General features: G+C 37.3%; 1 protein-coding gene across 14 annotated transcripts in view; it reads left to right on the forward strand.

Moving 5' to 3' along the window:
• The window catches only part of TENM3 (teneurin transmembrane protein 3), a 1,270,502-nt gene that overhangs the window by 281,749 nt on the left and 964,741 nt on the right, over positions 1–24,012 (forward strand). For all 14 annotated transcript variants that reach the window (XM_019422144.2, XM_019422148.2, XM_019422152.2 and 11 more), the window contains exon 2: positions 12,411–12,573. The gene's annotated coding sequence lies outside the window, so the exon portion shown is untranslated. The remainder of the gene's footprint in view (positions 1–12,410; positions 12,574–24,012) is intronic.

Genomic DNA, 24,012 nt, shown 5'->3' on the forward strand with positions numbered 1-24,012 from the left:
GCCCCTCTTCCACTCGCACTTGTGCAAAAATTAAAATAAAGTAAAAATAAAATAAAAGCTAAGATCTAGTTCAAGACTACCTATTGCATTTCATTCATCATTTCACTCAATTCTGATATCAGTACCATAGGATTTTAACGACGATGCTTCTAGCAAAAAACTTTGTATCTTGAATTCCAAGTCTCAAGTGAAGGATGCCATTGTTCTCAATTGCCTTTCAAAAATATATAGATTCTTAATAGTGTTTAAACACTAACAGGAAAGGATCAAGAAAGAAAGAAATGATAATAGAGAATGAGAGCTTAATATTTTAGAAATGTATTTAGTCATTCAAATCTAAAATTATTTACCTAAATTATATAGTGTAGACAAATAAATGTTTTACAAAATTACCAAGTTTTGTGAAAAATTACAGAATATAATTATTTATTGGAAAAATAAGAAATAGATATTTTTAACCATCCACTATATGCAAAATAAGGTTTCTGGGAGGGTGAAGTGAGTAGAATAATACCAGTTTTCTTCCCCACTGTGTACAAGTATCACAGGGCTTTATGTGCGATGATTGTCTTCTGTTCTAGGTCATATCATGAGTATTTTACATGCAATTTTATAATCTACTCTGTATATTAATACAGTGTGTAGGTATTTCTCATCCCAGTCTTTAAATACATAGAAACTGTGGCTCAGAGGGGTTAAATAACTTGCAGAAATTCATACAGCCATGAAATATTAGTACTGAATTTCTATTTTATGTTCTTCTAGTCTCCCAAGGATAGGAAAAGTTTTTGAGAAAAAAGTTTGATGATTGTGTGATGTAATACTATCTAATCTACATAATCTATTTAAAAGCATGGTTTTCTTTTGCCTCAGTGAAAGGTAGCGTTTAAAATATTAGAGAGAGAAGATATTTACCATATTTATTACTGAAGTCATATTTCACATTAGGTTACATTCAAGTAAGAGCATTTGAGAACTGAGTAGAAAAAAATCTGTAAGTGCCTTGCTAAGCCTATTTGAGATCTTTTCTTTCCAGATCCCAGACTTTTAAGTAATAGGAACAAGTCGAAAATGTTTTCTGCATTTCCAGGTTCTAATTAGACTGGGAGTCAGCTAATAAGAACCACCTGAAAACTCACAGTTTTGATGGCTAGCCCTAATGTTAACTTCAGAATCAATCAAGAATCTACTGTGCCTTAATTTGGTAGGTGACACCTGATTTGATCTTATAAAGCCTAGTAAATAAGATAGCCAGTGAGTAAATATCAGACATGATTTTTAAAATGACTTATAGATTTTCCCACCAAAATCAGATCAGTCTGGTCTTTGTGTGATTACTATATAATGTAGCGAGAGTTTGTAGTGGAGTCATGTTCTTGCCTTTTAAAAATTTTATCTAGTACAGTTGAAAAGAAATTATGGTGTTCGGTTTAAAAGACAATCACGGTTCCCATATGATAGTCAATTCAATTAATTGTGTGTAATGGAATGGCAGAAAATACATCATTATTATTATTATTATTATTATTATTATCCTTGTCAATTTATATGGCTTCTCGGTTAGAGTAAAATGTCTTTTTACATCCAGGATACATTATTATATTATTTCCTTAAGCTTAATAGATGTTTTATAACTTACTACATGAGAATTTGTTTATTCACCGTTATAATCAACATATACTTAAGTTGCCTCAAGTACCTGCAAAACACTGAATTCTACAGTGATATGGATTGGGTATATATTCTTCATTGAGGAACCTTGCCTTTTCATAGAAAACAAAGTTTACATACATGTAATTGCAATAAATGCAGGAAAGTCCCTGAGCACAGATACAATTGTGTGGGCATTCAGAAAAATGAAAATTTATTAACCTAGTTGGAAAAGTAAAAATAGCATCTCTGGAGGAGGTGGCCTCAAAAGGTAGTCAGGAGCCATCGACGTTATCTGAACGATGAGTGGAGAGTGACAGGATTTACCTGTGCTTCTCACGGTGCCTCTAGGATCTCAGCCATCCTCTCCTTCCTGCAAAGAACAAATGCAAGATTATAGCTGAAGAGAAGCTTCTGTTAATGGAGGCAGTCTAAAAAATGGAAGTCCATAATGTATTCTTCAGAGGACTGTGAAAATGCCATCGGGTGGTTTTTACTAGCTTTATGTTATAAAGGAAACTTTTGTGACCGTATCACTAACAGATATAGTAGGGTGAAGTTTACGTTAAATTAGAAAGGAACCTCCTAGGCACCACATCGTAAGTAATATAAGATGTATTCTTCTTTCATGCAGCAGTCAGCTGGTCTAGGCTGGCACGGTGCCTGTTCTCCACTGGGTCATTCTGGAAGCATGTGCCTCCCTGTTGTTGATGTGCAAGCCCACAGGGGGGTTATTTTCATTCTTGGAGCTAGTTCAGGGTCATTGCTATGTCCGTCTTCCAGCCAGTGACAAGAGTGGAAAAGCCAATGTCCAGAGAAAGGTGACTGTTCACATTCCATTAACCTGATTTTAAATACATGGCCACACTACCTTCGAGAGGCTGGAACGTTGTTTTCTGGACAGACAGTCATGTCCCCAGGAAGAAGGGGGAAATCGAATGGGACATAGTAGGAAACAAGCAGTCTGCCACAGGTTTTTGTTGCTTTCTTTTGTTTTGATAATTTCTCAGGATTTGTAGAAAATTGACTTGTTACACAGTTTTTATGCCTTCATCATTTAATATAATCGAAATCTTATGAACAATACAGCAGGCCACATTCTGTAATTACATGGTAACTATGAACAGGCTTCTAGTGTAACTTGTCCATGTGGCTAACGCAACTTCCGAAATTAAGCTGTGAGATGGAAGCTCTTCAGACAGCGAAGTAAAAATGTGACTCATGCTCTTTTTATATGTTTAACAAAATAAGATCTCTGATTTTTTTTTAATTTTATTTAAATACGAGCTAGTTACGATATAGTGCAATAATGGTTTCAGGAGTAGAATTTAGTGATTTATCACTTAACGATAACACCCAGTGCTCATCCCAACAACTGCCCTCCTTTATGCCCATCACCCATTTAACCCATCCCCCCAGCCACCTCCCTTCCAACAACCCCCAGTTTGTTCTCTGTATTTAAGAGTCTTTTATGGTTTGTCTCCTTAGTTTTCCTTCTCTTCCTGTATGTTCATCTATTTCGTTTCTTAAATTCCACATATGAGTGAACTCACTTGATATTTATCTTTCTCTGACTTATTTCGCTTAGCCTGATACACTCTAGTTGCATCCACTTTGTTGCAAATGGCAAAATTTTATTCTTTTTGATCACTGAGTAATATTCCATTGTGTGTATATACCACATCTTCTGTATCCATTCGTCAGTCGATGGACATTCGGGCTCTTTCCACACTTTGGCTATTGTTGATAGCGCTACTCTAAACATTGGGGTGCATGTGCCCCTTCGATACCAAAAGCATTTTGGTATCTTTTGGGTAAATAAATACCTAGTTGTGCAAGATCCGTGATACTTGCATTTTTTTGACTGTTCCCAAACAACAGTTTTCAGTGTGCAAAATGGAAATTTCTGAAGATGGCATAAAGATTATAAAAAATCTGTTCTAGTTTATCAGTTGTAGATGACCCAGATAAAAGCATGAACTTCATGCATGTTATGATTATTTAAAGTGTTTTTTTTTTTAATTTTTTAATGTTTATTTTTGAGAGAGAGAGAAAAACAGAGTGAGAGCAGGGGAGGGACAGAGAGAGAAGGAGACAAAGAATGCAAAGCAGACTCCAGGCTCCAAGCTGTCAGCACAGAGCTCGACACAGGGCTCAAACTCACGGACTGCGCCATCATGACCTGAGCCGAAGTCGGACACTTAACTGACTGAGCCATCCAGGCGCCCCCATGTTCTGATTACTTAAATTACTTCTGTACAAATGATCTGAGAGAATTATAACTTAGAGTGCACGGAGTCTTTAACTCAGATTGTGTCCATTTTGTGATAAGGACATAAAACCGTATCAGACATGTTAAAAAAAAACCTGTTAAGTGTCAGACTTTGGCTCACATCGTGATCTCACAGCTCATGAGTTCAAGCCCCACGTCAGGCTCTGTGCTGACAGCTCAGAGCCTGGAGCCAGCTTCCAATTCTGTGTCTCCCTCTTTCTCTGCCCCTCTCCCACTTACGCTCTGTCCCTGTCTGTCTGTCTGTCTCCCTCTCTCTCAAAAAGAAATAAACATTAATTTTTTTAAAGTCCTCTATTCTTTCATGAAATGGACAAATATTCTATTTATAGGAATCTCTGCTAAGTTTTAATATTAATGAAGATTCCTTTTAGTAAGTAAATATCTGAGTAAGTCATTATTAAAAATATTATTTCAATATTGTTTAATAAGGGTGTATTTTATAAAGTTCAGTTCAATGTAACAAGTATTTATTGAATACCTACCCTGTGCGAGATAGTGCGTGGTTTTAACATGTTGAACTAGGATGATGTCAGTCACATGGGCTTGATTTTTCCGAGGGTGGTTGATGAAAAGAACTGAATGTCCAGTTCTCTTTCCTGGGCAGACGTATATAAAATAAAGTAAAATTATTACAGTCCACTGTACTATATATCAACAAAGTAAAGAGACAAATGAGCATTATTATCAATAAACTTTGCACTGAGCAAGATTGTTCTGGTGATCTAACCTCCCTGGGCACTAGAGTCAGTTCTGTGACTTAAGGGAGTATATAAGATGAATGGGATATGGCCAGACTGTATTTTATTTATATATCAATCTCTAACTTACATAAAAACCTCAAAGGCAGAAGGAATCTAAAATTAAATGGGAAAGGAAGAAGAATATGAGTCCAAGAAAAAAAATTCTCTGCATATCTTTTACTTATCAGACACAAAATTAGCTGTCAGATTTCCCTACTTCCTCTTCCAATTTGCTTTAATTACAGCCTGAGGCAGGAAACCTAACAGCAATAGCAATGGACTGAGAGTTGATTGGATGGGTGGGTGGTGGGAGAAGGGGCTAGAAGAGTAGATGAGATATATGGAGGAAAAGAAGCACACCCAGCCACCTTGGCAAGAAATGACCTTGAACTTGGAAATTACCCCCCCCCCCCCCCACACACACACACAGAGTAAGAGCACACCAAAACAGGATTTTGAAGCCATGTAGTAAAAGGAAAGTTTCACCCGTGTCAACACATCTGACGGCATCCCTCTATTCACTTAATTCAGGTTATTTTGGTTTTATTTCCTATGACAGTTTCTTAAGTGCAGGAGTGTGCGAAGTCTTCATTTCTTTCTAAGATTCTAAACCAAAAAAAGAGATGAAATAAAAGCATCATGATTCATAAAGTGCTAAGTAGCCATTGTTTTGAAAATCCACCTACCCCACATACTCTTTGCATAAATCAGGTGAACTGTAACTAGCACAGTTATTATATTTACACAGTTATCAATTGTGTTTCTCATTAAAAAAAAAAAGCTTTCCGTTTGATATTTGCATAACATTTGCACGGGCACTGTTGATATGTCAGTACCAATTAAGAGAAAATTGGAGAGCAAACCAAGAGAAGGGGCAAAAATAATGGAATGAGTCTGTGCCTCAGTGTGACAGGAACTTGTATTTTGAGGTGGGAGCAGGGTGGGGACAGCATGGGGGTGAAGTGAGCAGATACGTGTAGTGAAAACTTGACTCAAAAATAAAACAGAACCCATGGAGCGTCTTAAGAACCGCCAAATTACTTTCAATCCATTTGCAGACTATTGTATAGGTGTTAATTTATTTCCAGGAGATAATTTTTGTATATTAGAATTAAAAAGTCAGCTAAGACCCGTTGTTGCTTTATCAATTATTGATGGAGACGGATGTGAAGGAGGAGAATGGACACAAATTAGAATCGCCTAACTGTTCTGAGAGTACCCTAAAGTGTTGTGATTTTATATGGCCTGAAAATACAGAGGATGATTGGGGCTTGCATTTCTGTCCTTGGACCTCTGGAATGAAACTCATTATGCAAGCAGTTTCTTCCTGCTTCAGTTATTGCCATGGAGGGAAGGTAGAACTTTATTTTTCTTTGACTTCTAAAGATAGATACATAGCTAAATATTGATAGATGGAAATCGATATAAAGGCATAATTAAGTCTAATCTTCTGAAGTCTATTTATGTTAAAATATGACCTTAAGATGGAGTTCTTTTACCGAGTCTTCTTTATAGTGAATTTAGGTGTATCTTTGGAACCCTTGGAAAGTTTACCTATCTTTATAATAGGAGCTGTTGCTTCTCTCTGGAGACTAGCGTCATGTTTTCTGTGATCATTTTATCAAGAAAGGGTGACTGAATTCAGAGTCTCAAGAGAAGTCGCTAATTCATGCATGCTTGTATGGTTTTGTTTTTAGCTTTACATACATACACTTAAGCACTTTGAGGTCCATGGGTCAACATCACTGCTGTCCCAGAGGGCCATTTCATTTTGTGGGCATCACGTGTAGTTATTGGGATGTTGTGACCAGGTATGAACTAGTTTGTAAAAGGCGGAAAGAGACTGAATCTCTGAATATCTTATGGGGCAGAGGGAGAAGTAAAGAGGAAGCTCCAGAACTGAGATCAAAACAATCGTTATCTTACTGTTTCAGGCACTTAGAATCTCTAAAATAGTTATGTTGTTGAATATTTTCATCCCATTCTTTGTTTTTCAAAATCTTTTGGATTGTGCTTGAATAATTATTCAAGACTCCTTACCATGAAATTCTGGCATTATGCATTTAAAAAAATGTAGAATCTATTAAATACTAATATGCTGTGTCTCAGATCTTTGAACGAAAAAGTTCTTTGTTTGCGGCTTGGAACCTGCCATTCTATTTTATTATTGCAGAAGTTCCCAGCAGGCATATTCACCCAGATTTAATTATTAAGCCATAAACGTATCTTTGAAAATTTCCTTTTATACTGAATGCCTAGAAGTAATTTCGAATTGCTTTTTCAATCATCTTATGTGGCAAATCAGACTTCAACACAAAGTATGTTTTCAAATGTTTTTGGAAAGTGAAAATCACCAAATTGAAGATAGTATCAGGTTGCCAAGGCTCATAAAAAAGACAAATGAGGAGACTGGATAAATGTATCGGGGTCTTAGGGAATCGTTGCATCTACACTTCTACTGAAAGGGAAGCTCAGTGAGGGCAAGGCTTTCACCTGTCTTGCTCATTACTTCATTCCCAGAACACTGCATAGTGCTGGGCACTTACATGGGGGCTAAATAAAAATTCATCATGTAAATACATGTGTGAAGGAACCGGTTAAGTCTCATTTACACCCCCCCCCCCCACATCATCACCACTCACACACATTTCTTAGACCGACAAAGGAAGATGTCAAAGAGTTTTACTTGGCATTGAACACATACATGCAAATAGACAGACATATATGCATATCTATAGCCAATTACAGACTTATTGTTTGGATGATGTTGACGCAGGAGATGACTTTTCAAAGTGATTCGTGTTTTATGTGAAAGTGTAACTGCTTAAATATGACCCTCCGTCTCAAGATTTTCTAGATCGCTGGAAAAAAAATCTTGTTTGTTTTTCTCCTTGATTTGGGTTATTGAGAATATGAAAACAGTGGATAGAAACTGTTACTGTTGATAGTAGAAATGGACCATAGAATAACAAGAAAGTTCTTTTAAAAATATCCCGTGATGTCCTGCGTATAGTTTCTATAGGGATTTTAAGGCAATGGCCTAATAACAGTGAAACTTTCTGTATACAAACACCGAATCGTTATATTGTACACCTGATTCTAATATAATGTTATATATCAATTGTATACCACAATGAAAGAGTGAAACTTTTCAAATGTCATGGCATTTATAAGCTTATTTGGAAATATTGACTATTTGGGGAATATTAAAAAGTTCTCCACTCTCAATCTTCTTTAAAATGAAATCATTTAAATTAATAAAAATGCAATTAATATGTGCGGGTAGTGTACATTACTATGCCTCTATGTATGGAATCTACATGAACACAGAAAGAAGAGAATCTATGAAAAAATATACTGTTTAAGAATATACATACACATGAAAAAAAAAGAATATAAATGAATACGGATTTGCCTTACTGTTTTTTTGCCAGTGTGGCTTCACCTGTGAAGTGTTTGAATAGTTTCACTAACTGCCAAGCTTGTTATTTTGAGGGACCGAAAATCTTTCATTCACAATTCACATCTGAATATGTTCTTAAGACAGTACATTAATAACTGCTCCCCTTTATTATTAAACTTGTGGAAAAGTTACAAGGACACAATCTGGTACATGAAACATTCAACACAAGTTCCTATTAGTCGACACCACTTACATAACCTAATGCCCAGGAAACTTTTGGAGGGGACTGTTTTCCCCCAACGATTTAGATGTCAAGAAAGTAACTAGAAACTAATCATTTTCCTAAGTCAGAATTGGGAAAAGGTTTAAAAAATATGAAGCTTACTACAATCCTGACATCAATAGTGGACTAAATCATCATTTATTTATTATTCTGTCTTATAAACATATCAAAGCAGAAAACCTCTAGGCTCATGTACAATAAAATATTTCAGCATTAAAACTAAATAATAAAACGTCAAAGATAAAAGACTGATAACCCACTCAGACATCTCTCCTCTATGGCTTAGGGAAAAATCTATCTAAACAAGTAGATTTTGCAGAACACTAGCCCAGTCTTATTCTCCAAAGCCACACAGTCTACGACTCTAGACTTGGTTTGTCCTTCCTTCACATTCCTCGGCTGAACTACTATCTGTAAAGTTTTTTATATGGAATCTCGTTAATAGAAATATGAAAATCTCTGGTAATGAGTTTCACATCTGATAATCTGAATTATAAAATAAACTCAGAATTGGTGTTTTCATCATTTAAAGGCTACTGGAAGTCCCCGTTTATAATTTAATGATACACATATTTTTGACCCCAATGTTGTATTTTAATGTCCATATTTTTTCTCACTATACAATATAAAAAGGAATTTATATCACTTCTAATATCATTTCTCAAAAAGGGTAGAGGAGGTCAGACAATAAACCTGTTGTTTCACACTTAATCACCAGTGATAAGACAACATAGAACTGGGTCATTTTATCGACAGCTTCATTATAGTTTGCCTTTGGATACGAGTCCCAGGAGTATAAAAAATGTGGCAAATTAGTATATACTAGCTTGACGGATTTCACTGAATAAATTAGCTAAATGTTCAAAAGAATTTACTGGCCCACCTGGTATAAAGTATTCTATGAGTAAATGTACTCTTTTTTTTTTTTCAACGTTTATTTGTTTATTTTTGGGACAGAGAGAGACAGAGCATGAACGGGGGAGGGACAGAGAGAGAGGGAGACACAGAATCGGAAACAGGCTCCAGGCTCCGAGCCATCAGCCCAGAGCCCGACGCGGGGCTCGAACTCACGGACCGTGAGATCGTGACCTGGCTGAAGTCGGACGCTTAACCGACTGCGCCACCCAGGCACCCCATGAGTAAATGTACTCTAAGTCTTTATTTTCTGGGCCACAGGGCTTCATGCGAAGGTATTCCCTCAAATAATATTAACAAAACAATAATACCAACTCCAGTTATGCTATTCTTAAAGAGCAAATGAATTAAAATGTGAATGGCAACAGATTGAGCCTTTATGATGTCACTACAGGGGCTCACTTTTTTTTTTAATCAACCCCCATTTCATCAAATTGGTACATATCAATGACCCCTGCCAGAAGGCCAGGAACCTAGGGGAGTAGGCTCACAAAATCTTTGGAGAAAAGACAAGGCCATGAACTTTCTTGTCCTGCAGCTGTCATGGTGGCTGCTAACAGAGGACAGATTAGAAGCAGGTAGTTGGTAACACAGAATCATTCTCTGAGGAGATGAGAGTCTTGGTCAATGGCCTGGTGGAGACACAAACTCAGAATCTTTGAAAAATGATGTGATTTCCCATCATCAGGGTGGGGCAGAGGGTGAAGCCCGGTCTCCATCAGCTGCCATTCTCCAAACATAGACCAAGGTTTCTTCTTTGGAATGCCATCACGCCATTGCAACCAATAAGGGAACAGATCACAGAGCCTCGTACGGGTACATTGTTCCAGTTACAATGTGAGCTGGGCTTCTGTTTTAGCACATTCAAAAGGTGCCATTAAGTTGAGAAAATATCTTAAATCAAAACATTGGAGTTTCATTTAGGAAAGGGCTGCCTTCTACTCCAAGTATCATAAAGTTGCGTTCTTGTGAAGCTGCAAATTAAGTAGTGAGAAAATTCATATTTTTGGCTAAAAGCATAAAAATTTACCACCTGCTCTGAAGCCTGTTTCCTCCTCCATGCTCTTAAGAAACACGGCCCATAGGAACGGACGGGGAATGTATAACAGAGTAGCCATGGTCAGTGCTAAAAGCGTTGCCTTCAGTTCACAAAACTAATTGTACCTAATTTCGGGGGAGGTGGGGAATGAAAAAAGCTGACACCCCATGGGAAAACACATCCTGACGTATCTCTTCTTTGAAAACAATTGTACTAAATATTCTTTAATTTTAACATGTTCTGCCCTGAGTCTGTTATAAAGATAATTTAAACATTGCTTAGAAAACAAAGAGATTCCTGAGGTATACAAATTGGTCACAATCATAAAACACAATCATAAAACATAAATAACTATGTATATAAATATTATGTAGACATCCTTGAGTATAGGAAAGAGGTAATTTGGCTTTGTAATCTACCCTGGCTTAAATGCAAATAAAAAGATGCATTGAAGGACACAAAAATGGTACTCAAAGACAGGATATTGTATTACATAAATTTTTCAGGCACCCAAGATTGGTGTAACCAGCACAATTGCCAAGTTGTATCTGGGGAGTACTACTCTATGTATTGTGCAATAAACATTATGCAGCACAATAAACGAGGCAAAATAGCTGGGAAAATATGTGAGGGGAAAGAGTCGAGAAAGGATTATAAAATATCTTTATGAACATTAACATAAATGATGAGTTACAGTTTTCCAGCTTTGTTCTTTTGACAAATTGTCTGCATAGGAATGTTTTCCTCCTAGGCTATCATTTAGAAACACACTGCACACACCACATACCTATAAAACCTATAGTTTCTTCTGTCAGGTTTGTAGCTGTTATTCAGTACGCATCGAGTATGCTAGTTAGGTGGTAAATTGATAACATATACGGTAACTGGATTTCCTAAACACCCTCCCTTAGAAAACCAAAATGAAATATACTAGCCATGAGAAACACTGGAACACGCGTTGTGTTAATGTGGAGCCCGTGAGCTCAGCTTCCCTCGTGTCCTGAGTCATCTGCCCAGGGTGCCGGTCATCCTGGTTAGAACCCCCCTTATAATCATTACATCATTTATTTTGTGCTGCTTATGCTTGGCTTTATATTTCCCCATTGTCTGCAACCTTTCTGAAAGCAGAGAATTTGCATTCCTACTTTTTCTGGGACTGATATTTTGGAATGTTTGAGCTTGGGCAACGTATTCATTAGATCTGTGACTTATGACGGTGTTTCTGTTGCTCAGTATTGTTTTTCTGCCTTGTGTTCTCACTATTTAGTTTTTTTTTTTTTTCTTGATATTGGCAAACTCATTTGGTTTCGTTCTCCCAAGCATGCATCCTGACCTCCCCACCTTAATTATGAAGAGGGAGGGGTTAATAGCTATTAGTAGATATATTTCCCTTCTAGATTCTGAACTGGCTTTTAAAATTTGTTTCCCTCCCTTAATTTATAAATATTTTAATCAATAATGTATCTATTATTTCCCAAGTGTGCCCTAAGGAGTATGTTTGATGGCCTCACACAAGCCATTCCAGGAGAACAGCCTCTCTCAAGCAGCTGACATCAGTGAGCCTCGCTAGTTTTTCCCCCTCTCGAGTCCTTGTATTTTTAGGTTAGTGAGCAACGGCATGCTCGCTCCATCACCGAACCAATGAAATTGATGTGTTGTGCAAGTTCCCTCACTCTGTTTTGCTGAACTTGCATTGTATTGCCCACTGCATATTCAGTCTGAAGCCAGCCTGGAACAAAAAGCCAGCCATCAGAGAAAAACATAGTCTGTCCTCAACAGCACCAGCTCCGCGTCAATAATTAGACAGGGGTCCGATAATTGCGTTGGCAATGAAACAACACAGTCAAAACTTTAGTTATTTCCACGAAGGGATTTCCAAGGGCCGAAACCAAGGTTTGAGATGGATGCCTCCCCCTCCCCCCTTTACTTACACCAGCACAGATGATTGAAAACGCGTGCCCTTTGTATTGTTTGGAATATCCCTTTCCAGTTGTTGCTTCGCATACCAACTAAAGAACTAAACTTGCTTTCATATATGACATACTTGCTTTTAAAAATCTAATTAAAACTTTCTTTTTGGTCCTTAGGTAGAAAGATGGCTCTGTTGAGATGAGCTCTTAATTAATGCACTGAGAGCTTAGGAGTCCCACCTCTCAACAGGAATGATTGACGTCCAAGGATACATAAATTACACTAATTGAGCTCCGTCTCTATACAGGCTTTCCACAGCCAACTCATCAGAGAAGCTAGGTGAGTAGACCAGCATAAAAAGTTATTTCAATATGTTCTATGCTTTCCCAAAGGGTGGAAGAGAAACTTTCCAGACTGTTGCACATTTATTATCACAGAAGGCAGTTCTTTTCTTCAGTTTTAAGAAGTAGGTTTGGTGTTGTAGGTTTTTTTCTTTAATTATAAAAATTAGCATTTTTAACGTAGCCATTTAAATTCAAATAACCGCACTCTCTTTGCAATTTTCAAGCAGCAAAACTTGCAAGCCAATTACAGTATGCAAAAACCACTTGGCATCATTTGTTGATATTAAATTTTGTTGCATAGCAACCGATGCATATGTTATGGAGGGATTGTTTGAAATCAAACCCAGTCTTAGTCCTTGAGTTTGGTTTTTCAGGAATGGACCTAACTGTAGGTACACCTAACCCCCAGCCTCACCGGGGAACATACCGAAATGTTTCTTTTATGTTAATTTCATTCTGAGGCTCTCTGTTCCTCCATTTCTTTTACACTATTATAGGTATTCTGGGGCTCTGACTTTCATGAAATCAAATAAAGCACTTGGTATAATCTAGAGTCTTATTAGTCTAAAATAAAATTCAGAGACAGAGCAACTTGATAAAAATGAAGACAATTATGCCATACTAAATTCCTTCATTTCTGTTCCAGAGTTTTATTCACAGATTTTTAAAGCTGTCTCAACAGTTATGAAAAGCCCACCATTTCAATTATTTTCAAGGAAATATGAATAATATGGGAAATTTGGGATATTGAATTATTTACTTAAAATATGTCATTAAAATATTATGTGTGATTCAGACAAAATATAAACAGGGACTGAGCTTCACTCAGTGTGCAGTTTTCAAAGGCAAGTATAAAAGGATAAAGACCACAAGAAACTAGATTGAGACGTTATTAAGCATAAAGCAGATCCAGCAAAATGAGAAGTGGGAAAGCAAACAGAACAAAAGGGAAAGAAAACCCAAACAATAGAAACACTGCAGTAGGTTTTGAAAATAATAACTAAAGTACCAAACCTAAACGCACCAAAAAATTAGTACTGGCAAAAGCAGAGGCGATGCACGGTCAAAGGAAATCTGACAGATCGGAAAATATTTGGGGGAACCATATTGCCCTAGCACCAAAGCTCAAAAGGAGTTCTTTTAAGATTTTGGGTCTCCTAATACATTCAGGGGAACATGTTACCCCCACACTTTCTCTTTCCACTCCAGTGCTCTTTGCTGTGCCTACTGTTTCAAATTGTGAAAAATGTGGAGACCCACTTAAAAAGAAAATCATAAGATGGCTACATTTCTATCAAAATAGCTGTATTATTACCTGGGAGAAAACCTGAAGTGGAGAAAAATTGAGAGAGATCAGAGAATCCTGAGCTTATAATCTCGTAAAAAAAAAATATATAAAATGCTTTTAACATCAAGACTATCTCGCTAAGACTGAAATGGAATAAAGATGGAACAGCTTCTTGACTGTAAGATCTTTTTATTATTTGGTGGCTAACAGCCCCCAAATATAATGTGTCAAGACCATTGCACAATAAGTAATGTAACATTCTCTGCTCGAAAAAATTATTGAGGTATAGTGAACGTGAAACCTGTGCCTCAAAAAACCTGAGCATATATTTTGATTTTCTGTAATTATGTGTTTATGTCACATTCTCTCATCATGTGATATGTGCTAAGCAAGTTACAGTACCTACAGTGGTTTTCTATGAAGTTGTGCTTGGAATGACCTAAATCTATTCGTATCTCTTGAGAATTTATGTATTTAATAATCATGAAAAGGCAGTATCACTGTGCTTCATTAGTCTCATATCTGTAGAAATATTTATTAGTAGAAAAAGTAACCATATGTTCATCAGTTGGCAGATAGTTCTAGTTGAATTCACGTATTTTTAATGCCGTTAACACAAAAACCCAACGTACTTTGATGATACTATGTTAACGATACGTTTGGATTTAAATTGGTAAAATGTGCCTGAATTAGTACCAGGGTGTTTTGTTTTGTTTTGTTTTGTTTTGTTTTGTTTTTTCCTCATATATGTTGGGTAATCAAAGTGCTGATGCCCGACAGAAAACCGTAAGTCATTACGAAATGGAGCACAGTCAGCACTGTGATGGGCCAGGACCACCCTGCCTGGAATGGAACCATTAATATAATAGCCTATCACTCAAGCTAATATGATCAGCGCTCACTCTCTTCTGTTGCCGAACACAAACTATCAGATGCAAGGTTCCAGTTGCTATATTGTATCACAATCATGCTATTATTATTTGATACATGAATGAACTTACCAAGAGACATGTTGGTTACCATTTTCCTCGTCAAAATCCTCCAATATTCCACATCCAGAGAAAGGTGTTTATGGAAACCTCAGTAAACTCTTCTCTTGTCTTCAAAACAGAACACTTAAGTATACTTACTGCTTTCATCATTTGACAGGTATCTTATACTCTTTCTTCATTCACAATGCATGTAATTCTTTAGATGTGGGACTATTCAGGTCTCTGGACAACTCATTATTCTACGAGTGTTTGGTCTCTGGTTAAATTTCTTGCTTGTAAGTTTAATAACAATTTTAAAGGTCGTGTGGACTTATTTAAAATAAAATCTGTTACTTTTTTTAAGACAGTAGTATGAAGAAAAATACAACAAACAGCCTGTGAAGTCCTGTGATATCAGTGTCGATATCATTTTGGTTATAATTTTAAATAACAAAAACTAATGATAGAAAAAACACAGACATTTATAAAAAGCCTCTTACCTCTAAAATAATTCCTAGTTACAGTTTCTCAATATTTCTTCCATAGAAATGCATATACCTTTAATTATCTGCATACCATTTATGCATTCACTCAGCAAGTATTTACCCATGGATTTTTATGTGCCAAGAACTAATTTTGGCGGGAAGGTTGTAACAGTAAGCAAAATAGATTAAAGAAAAAAAATCCTGGCTTTCATAGGTCATGCATTCTTGTGTGGAAAAACACACTATAGATGGAATAAATAAGAGTGTGTGTGTGTGAGAGAGAGAGAGAGAGAGAGACAGGGAGACAGAGACAGAGAAATAGAAGTACTATGAGGAAAAATAAAACAGGGAAGGATGCTTGAAAGTGCTTTTGTGAATAAGGAAAGTTTTATTGAGGAAGTGATATTTGAGCAAAGGGGTGAGAGAAGGCATCTGGAGGTAGCTGGGGAAAGAGTCCAGGTAGAAACAAGAGCAGGTGCATAGCTTTGGGAAAGGACACACCTACTGGAGGAAAATGGCACAAAGGGGTGAACAGCAGGAAAGCAGGAGTGTGGGTAGGAGAGGAACAGCACAGGAGAATCAGAGATGGATAGCTAGAGGCTACTGATCAATTTTAGCTTTTAATCTATGTAAGATGCGAAGCCTTTAACAGATTGTTTTTTGTTCTCTGTGCTTATATGTGTGTTGTTATTTCTTTTTCTGGTTGTGGAACATTGGAGGATTTTGGCAGGAAGATGACATGACCTGATGTGTGTTTTAAAACAACAGTCCCAGATGCTATGCTGAGAATACATGGAAGAGGAGAAAGGGCGGAAGCAGGTGTACTGGTTAGGAGACTATTGCAATAGTCCAGGCAAAGATAATGGTGTCTTGGACCAGGATGAGAGAGAAGGCAGTGGCGATATGTGGTTTCACATTATAAATATATTCTGGAGGTAATACAAAATTTTCAGATGGGTCGCCTATGAGATGAGAGGTCAAGAAGAGCCAGAGATGACTCCAAAGGAGGATGGAATTGTAGTTTATTAAGATGGGCAAGAGTAGCAGGAAAAATTTGGTAGAGTTCTGTTTTGGGCTCATTTACCCTGAGATGCCTATTAAGTGTCCAATTGGAAATGCTAAGTAAACAGCATTAATATAAGAATCTGGCATTCAGGTCTTGGTTAGAAATAGGACTTTAGAAATTGCCAGAATAAAGAAGGTGTTAGGTCTGGTTTAGGTAACCAGACTGGGTGAAATCACTAAGGGAGCAGTTGTGGGTAGAGCAGAAAGAGCACCAAAGGCTTAGACATGGGCACCCCTATGTGTAGAAGTCAAGGTTGTGAGGCGTGGTCAGTGAAGGGGGAGGGAACCAGAAAAGGGTGGTTTCCTGAAAGCCAAGTGGGAGCCATTTGTAAAACGCTGTCCTCACATCAAGGAACATGAAGATTGGATGGGATTAGCAATGTTGAATCATCGGTAGTGTGGTAGAAGAGAAAATCTATTTGAAGTTGGCTCAAGAAAATGAGAGGAAAAAAATGGAAGTAATCTGTCCAGAGCACTCTGAAGGATTTTTTTTTAAGTTTATTTATTTATTTTGAGAGAGAAAGCAGGGAAGGAGCAGAGAGAGAGGCTCCACACTGAGAGTGCCAAGACACGAGGTTCAGATTCATGAACCGAGAGATCTTGACCTGAACCGAAACCAAGAGTTGGACGCTTAACTGACTGAGCCACCCAGGTGCCCCAAAAGGAATTTTGCTATAAATAGAAACCAAAAATAAAAATTAGATGGTACCTATAGGCAGAAGTTTTTTAACCCAAAAACTGTAGTCTCATTTTGTCATATTAAAAAATACTGTTGCTTTTTAATTTTTTATTGAATTATTATTGTTTTCATAGATACATTTGGAAAAAAAGCAATACCTTTGTGCTTTGTACTTCATGTGCATACTAGGTTTTATCATTTGGTCATTCTCTTCTGAGTCCTTCAGAAGAGTTTTAAGGTTTTCCTCTATAGACCCTACACATTTATTTATTTAAATATTAAGTTTGTTTTACAAGTGCAGGTACATAAGCATCACCGTTTACTTGATCAATAATAGAACAGAGTAAAGAAGCTATGTATACTCGGAGGCCTTCAAATTCATACATTAATTTGCTTTATAGACATTGCACTGTTATTTCAGTACCTAAACTACTAATTTATAACATACAATATTTTGCCCATGTTTTCGCAAGTGGCAATTTGTACAGTCGCCAGAAAGTAAGTAAAGAAACAGATTTTTTCATATTTTCAGAGGTAGGTGTACCTGAAATGAGCATCGTGTGTACATAAAAAGAATAAGTTGTAAAAATAAAATATGCTAGGTTGGATAATCATCTATAATGTTAACAGTCCAATTGCTTGTCATGTAGAGGAAGGTTGTGCTTTAATTAAGCAATAAGACATGACAGGGTGTGAATTATGGAGTAATAATTCTTGTCTAGTGTATTGTTAGACAAGAGGCCAAGGGGCAGGTGTCCCTGCATACGCCATGCATAAATTATTACACTGTAATTGAGATCTAGAACTCTATAGAATCATTCTAAATTATTTTTCAAGTAATTTTGCAAAACAAGAAATATATTGAAGTTATTAAATTCTGTGTTAGAGACTACTATAATGTGGTAAAATTAAGAAGCTAGAGGAAAACATTTATTTCAGTGGGGGGAATATAACAAGACAATATAGTAAAGTCAGCCTCATAATTTGTTACCCTCCAAGCAATATTTTTACAGAGAAGATTTCTAGGAAAAGGATACGTTAATTGGACATTTACCCCTATGATTAGAAAACAAGTAACGGGAGCCAAGTTTTAAGAAATGTTAACAGGGGTCCTTTCTGGCTTTTCTTTGTCCTTTACAAAACAATGATAACTGACACATAAGTCTAACATAAACGTTCCAGAAAAAAAAAAAAAAATGCGTCTCCCTGAAAGAACTTGGCGAGGGATGGAGCAATTTTACAGAATTTTGGGTCCCTTTAAAATCAGTGTGATTTGTAATCCTCACGCTTCTCCCCTTAACATACCATTTTGAAGGGCCTCTTTTGTCAAGACATTAAAACAGATCTCTTATCACAAGAAAACACATTGTTTGAAAAACTGCTTTAAAAAAAAAAAAAGAAGAAAACTCATTTCTGCCCATTCAAAAGAAAAATGTTTGAGGGTGAGGATGTGATTGTAATAAAGAGAAAGTCTACTTGCTTTTCATCTGTAGAGCACTCTGGGTAGCAGAGTTTCAAAAGACTACTCCTTTTATATTTTGTGCTCCTAATGCTAATATTGTCTACTTTTATGATGGTTGAGGGATTAACAAGTTCTGACTTCTTTTGTGACTATCGCAAGATAGATGTTATATATTACAACTTGGGACCGTTAATTGTGTCTCAGGTTCTTCACATTAATACAGTTCATCGGCAAATTTGATCTCTTTCTGTAAGTGTGGTAACCAGAGATAGCTTAATAGATAGAAGATATAGAAAGTATCTTTGAAGAGTTCAAGAAACATCCACCTGTCCAAAGTATATCCCTTAATATCTTATCACAGGACCATTAATATTTATTCCTCTGGATTAGTGTTTGTGTCTCAGCCCCTTATTAAACTTAAACCTCTTCTAATAAGTTAATGATAGAGAATCCAGTTATCAGTCATTAATCCCTTAATTTATCCATTTGATAAACTGGTAGATGATTTCTCTATATTTGCTTCAGTCCATGACAGAAAGCAGAGAGGAAATGAGACACAAGAAAGGAACGTTTTAATAAATATGAGACAAGAAAATGTCCAGTGTGAAACGTGGGCAAGATATTGGTGGGACAGGCCCTTAGGTACTGGAAGGTGGCTTGAAAGCATATTTTTTACATGGTCAGGGATAGATATTCTATCCTAAGATACTCTAGGATGAATTCTTCAGGCAAAGATGGACCGTGTCTTATTTGGTGGCTAGTTTGTGTATTAAATAATTTAAAAGGTGGAAAAAGCCAAAGAAAATTTTACCTTCAGTCCTTAACATTCTCACCCACTTTATAACTTATATTAGGTCCATAGATCTATCACAATAGTTAAATGAAACCATTTTTGCCCATTTTTGTTTGTTTGTTCCTGTTTTAACTGAATTAGGCAAGAGTGACTTTTCTTCTAAATGGCTTCAATTGATCCTTTTCTGAAAATATATCTCAGTAGGACTTTACTTTTAAAATCTTGCTACGGGAGACCATGACTTTCAGTCCCTCTCCAGGGTTAGTTGGGTCAGTTTGGGGCAACTCGTATAATGGGTGGCTTTTAAAATGCATAATAGCCATTCATAGAACTATCTTTAGAGGACAATATTGGAAAATTATGCCATCAGCTTGCAACAAGGGTAAATGAAGAATACCTACGAATTTTTAGAAAAAGATCATCAATTACCATGTTTTAATTTTTATACTGTCCTGTCATTGAGTTAGGCTATATCTACTGCTACATAGACTTAATTTTCGTAAGATATTCTAGGATGTAATAATTTGTGAATATAATCATCTCGCCACTTGGTTGTCATATGGGGCTCCAAGCTTATTCAAACACGTACCACATCTACATTTCAGGTGGCCATACCACTCGGTAGGATGATCAAAACTGCTTCCTATAGGTTTGCATTTATTGGGATAAATTATTAGTACTTTCTGGGTCTCAATGTTAGGGTCTCTGCATCATTGTCTCACTAAAGTTTACAATAACATTGCAGGACTAGGTGTTCATTTAGAGACTGAGACGCAGGTTCATAGAGTTCCTCAGCAAGTGAGCAATGGATCCAGTGTTTTAACCCAAGACCATGATCTGAAAGGCAAAATTATTTCCAGTGAACCGTATTGTCTCCAGCTGAAGTTAGAGTCAGATTTATTTTTCTAATTGAATTTAGCCGTTATTAACACCTTCTAAAGAATCAGAGAAACCCATTTTCCCAGTCAGCAAACCAGGGCTATTAAATTCCTTCCGGTAACTGTTTTAGGACCTTTCTCCTCGCATGTTGTTCATACCTCCTTTCTGCTCCGGGACCCTAATACGTTTTCAGAAGTGCAGTGGCAGAAGTAAGTCATGAAGTTACAGGCATGAGTACTGACCTCATCACATCCGGAACCAACTGTCAGTTCAACAGAAAGGGCCCTGCGGCTACAGCCACAGACCAGAAGCATCCCTTACCTTCACCCATGTTTAGCTTTAGTCCATTGGGATGAACTGGTGTCACACATCGTGCATGGGGGTGGGTGGGGTTTTCATTATTCCTGTCATAATCTTTTGGTGAAAAAAATAACACTGACGTGTACGGTAAGGACAGATACAAAAGAAGAGACAGAGGCCATATCAAAGCGTTTTTGCGCGCGCCTGAGCCCGTCCCTTCCCGTTAGGTATACCTACCTAATGTTTTTTTGTAATTCATCAACTTGACTCCTGTCTTGATTCCCAACATGATTTCCCTGCTTTTTGTTTCAATTTTCTTCACCAGAGTTGCTCTTTCCGAGGTCTTTGACTTAAAAGCAGCAGCCTGGACTCATATTCCTAGTTTTGTTCCTGTTATAGGCAGTTATTTATTTATTTATTTATTTATTTATTTATTTATTTATTTTAATATTGACAACCTCGGGCTATATCCATCTTTGATTCACTCCAACATAGGCACTCAGTGGATAGGACATGAGTCCTCGTTTCTGACAAGGCCGTTCATCATATAAGTTGTCGAGTTCCTTGTTACTACATTTGGATTTAAAGTGGAATGTGTGGGGGCGCCTGGGTGGCTCAGTCGGTTAGACGTCCGACTTCGGCCCAGGTCACGATCTCACGGTCCGTGAGTTCGAGCCCCGCGTCGGGCTCTGGGCTGATGGCTCAGAGCCTGGAGCCTGCTTCTGATTCTGTGTCTCCCTCTCTCTCTGCCCCTCCCCCGTTCATGCTCTGTCTCACTCTGTCTCAAAAATAAATAAACATTAAAAAAAAAAAAAAATTTAAAGTGGAATGTGTGTATCAGTCAAGACCAAAGTAGAGAAAGGAATGCTTATTATCTTGCACTACAATGGTATCATCTTATCGTTTAGAATGAGAATTATTAACGACATATCCCAGCTTTATTCTCTCAAGCCCCTGCTGCATAGACAGCATGGAACAGAAAGCAAAGCTGTGAAAAGCTCAAGTCGACAGTTGCTAGAAATTTCTATTTTTGGCTTCGAAAACAGGAAAAAAAAATCATATCTTTTAAAATCATGGCAAAAAAAATCATAACTTTTAAAATCATGGCATATAATATAACCAAGAAGAAAAAGTACCGAAAAAAATGAAGAAACTAAAAATAGCTCAGTGGCAGTTTAATAACTGACAAGGCTGATCCCATCTGCCGGAAAGAGTTTAACACCTTTACCTGCCGCCAGTCACGTGATAGAGATTTAGAGTTCACGGCTGAAAGCTAACCTCTGATATGGAAGTATGTGATCAGGATTCATCTGCAGATGCATTTCTCTGCTTAATAAGTGTTACACTATTTGTGTAAAGGAAGTAAAAACCCCCAAGTTGTCAAGTTTAAAAAAAACAATAAGACACAAAGGACAGGAAAGCATGGAAATACTGGGGTACAAATAGCATTAGGACACCTGACGGTAATCAGATCTGCACCTGGTACTCAGCGAACTCTAGGTTCTTCACACAGAAATACTTTGAAAGAGAGGAGGTTGGTTGGAATCTTATATAATCAGCCACTGTCAAAGCATAAAAGAGAAAAATATCTCCCCCATGAAAGCGAGAGCAGAGACAACCTATGCCATCGAATCCCTATCTCGTGGATTCCCCTCCCAGCTCTCCATAATTCAAAACAGGCAGGCAGCAGGCTGTACAGATGGAAATAGAACAGCCAGAGTCCGCATGGAGCATTACAGATCTGGCTAGTTGTCTAGTTAACAGTCAGCTATTTTTGGATAATACCCACAGTTGTTTTACCAAAGTGAAAAAAAAAAAAAAAAGATGGATTTATCCTGAGTTCCGTATATAAAAATATTTGTACAGGTTGGTGCTTGGGCCTGCGCCATTTTCCTCACGTTTCGACCGCTCGCTGATTACCCAAACTGACTTCCTTTGCCATCGACAGCAAGGAGACTCTGTTGAAATGATACGATACTGTGGGCTGTATTAGTGGCCTGTGACAAAATTTTAGGTCCCAGAAGAAATGTTTTAGGCACCGATTTTTACTTGCGTGTGATTTTGTTTGTTTTTGACTTCAAAGAAGCAGATGGCAGAGAGGCTCTGAGACTTCCTGGCAAATCATCCTCACACAGGTACAAAGGAGGCACTATGTTAAGTACGTGTTCGTCACGGTGCTGACCGGGATTCCTCAGCTAGCAGGCAACATTGGGGAACGTTCTGCCGTGAATGGAATTTGGGGGGTTAATGAGGCTTGGTTCATTTATGTAGGGAAGCCGTGTGGGGAAAGCAAACAACCGTATATTGACAGGTACCTTCCTTGTAAAACACTTTTTTTACAGGTGAAGTTATACTGGCAGATATTAAGCTATCTTTCTAGCTATAAATCAGCTTGCTAATCACAAATCTTCAATCTAGATTGAAGAATTTTTTACAAGACCAACAATCACAATAGCATGTTTGACAAAAGCGACATTACAGTTATCTGTTGCTAGTTTTAACAAAAAACAAAAAGATAACACTTTGTCATTTATTGATGCCTATTACTCACTGTATTGTGTAGTATATCTCTAGTGATTTGCATATGCATATGTGCGTACATATAATTATCACATGTATTACATATTATATATATAATTACACACACACATATATATAAAGTCACACAATCTTGCTTTCTCAACTTGCTTATAATACAATAGATGAACTGATGCAAAGTAACCTAGTTTTGTAAGAAAAGTGCAAAAAGCATGCATTAAAAGTTCAAGAGGGAGAAAACATATTTGGGTGGAGAAATGAGAAAATTTCTTTTAATTTTTTTTTATGTTTATTCATTTTTGAAAGACAGAGACAGAGCACAAGCAGGGGTGGTGCAGAGAAAGAGGGGGACACAGAATCCGGAGCAGGCTCCAGGCTCTGAGCTGTCAGCCCAGAGCCCGACATGGGGCTCGAACTCATGAACCATGAGATCATGACCTGAGCCGAAGCGGGACGCTCAACCGACTGAGCCACCCAGGCGCCCTGAGAAAATTTTTCATGGATAAAAAAAAATTGTGAAATCTCCCTTCAAAAGATGGATAACATTTCACGTGGTGAAGAAGGGAAGGGCATTCCAACAGAAAATGTCATTAACAAAGGAATAACCATGGAAATTCACCAGACTTATTTAGTAAGTAATGGCTAAACCAATCTGGGGAAACAGGAGGATTGTGGCTGAGAGGTGGTTAGAGCAAAGCTGGAAAGGTAGGCAGGAGCAAGTCCCAGAGGGCTGTGGATGGCAGGAAAACAGGACTACAGTCATAATTTTTATTTAAGCAGTGTACGATGTGAAGGAGTTTCTAATTGTCCCATTGCGATCCATGTCTGACATTTCTATTCCAAAACTCACCTGAAACCTCGAGAAAACTAAAATGCTAATTGTACGGGACGAGGGGCTACTCTCTTCCTTCATTCTTTGTTACCTTTTCAAAGGCATTATCAAGGTCATGGGCTTTGTTAAGATTTTAGGAAGT

The sequence above is a fragment of the Panthera pardus genome, unplaced genomic scaffold, assembly GCF_024362965.1.
Source record: "Panthera pardus isolate Hobbes unplaced genomic scaffold, ASM2436296v1 HiC_scaffold_13, whole genome shotgun sequence".
Classification (NCBI taxonomy): Eukaryota; Metazoa; Chordata; class Mammalia; order Carnivora; family Felidae; genus Panthera; species Panthera pardus.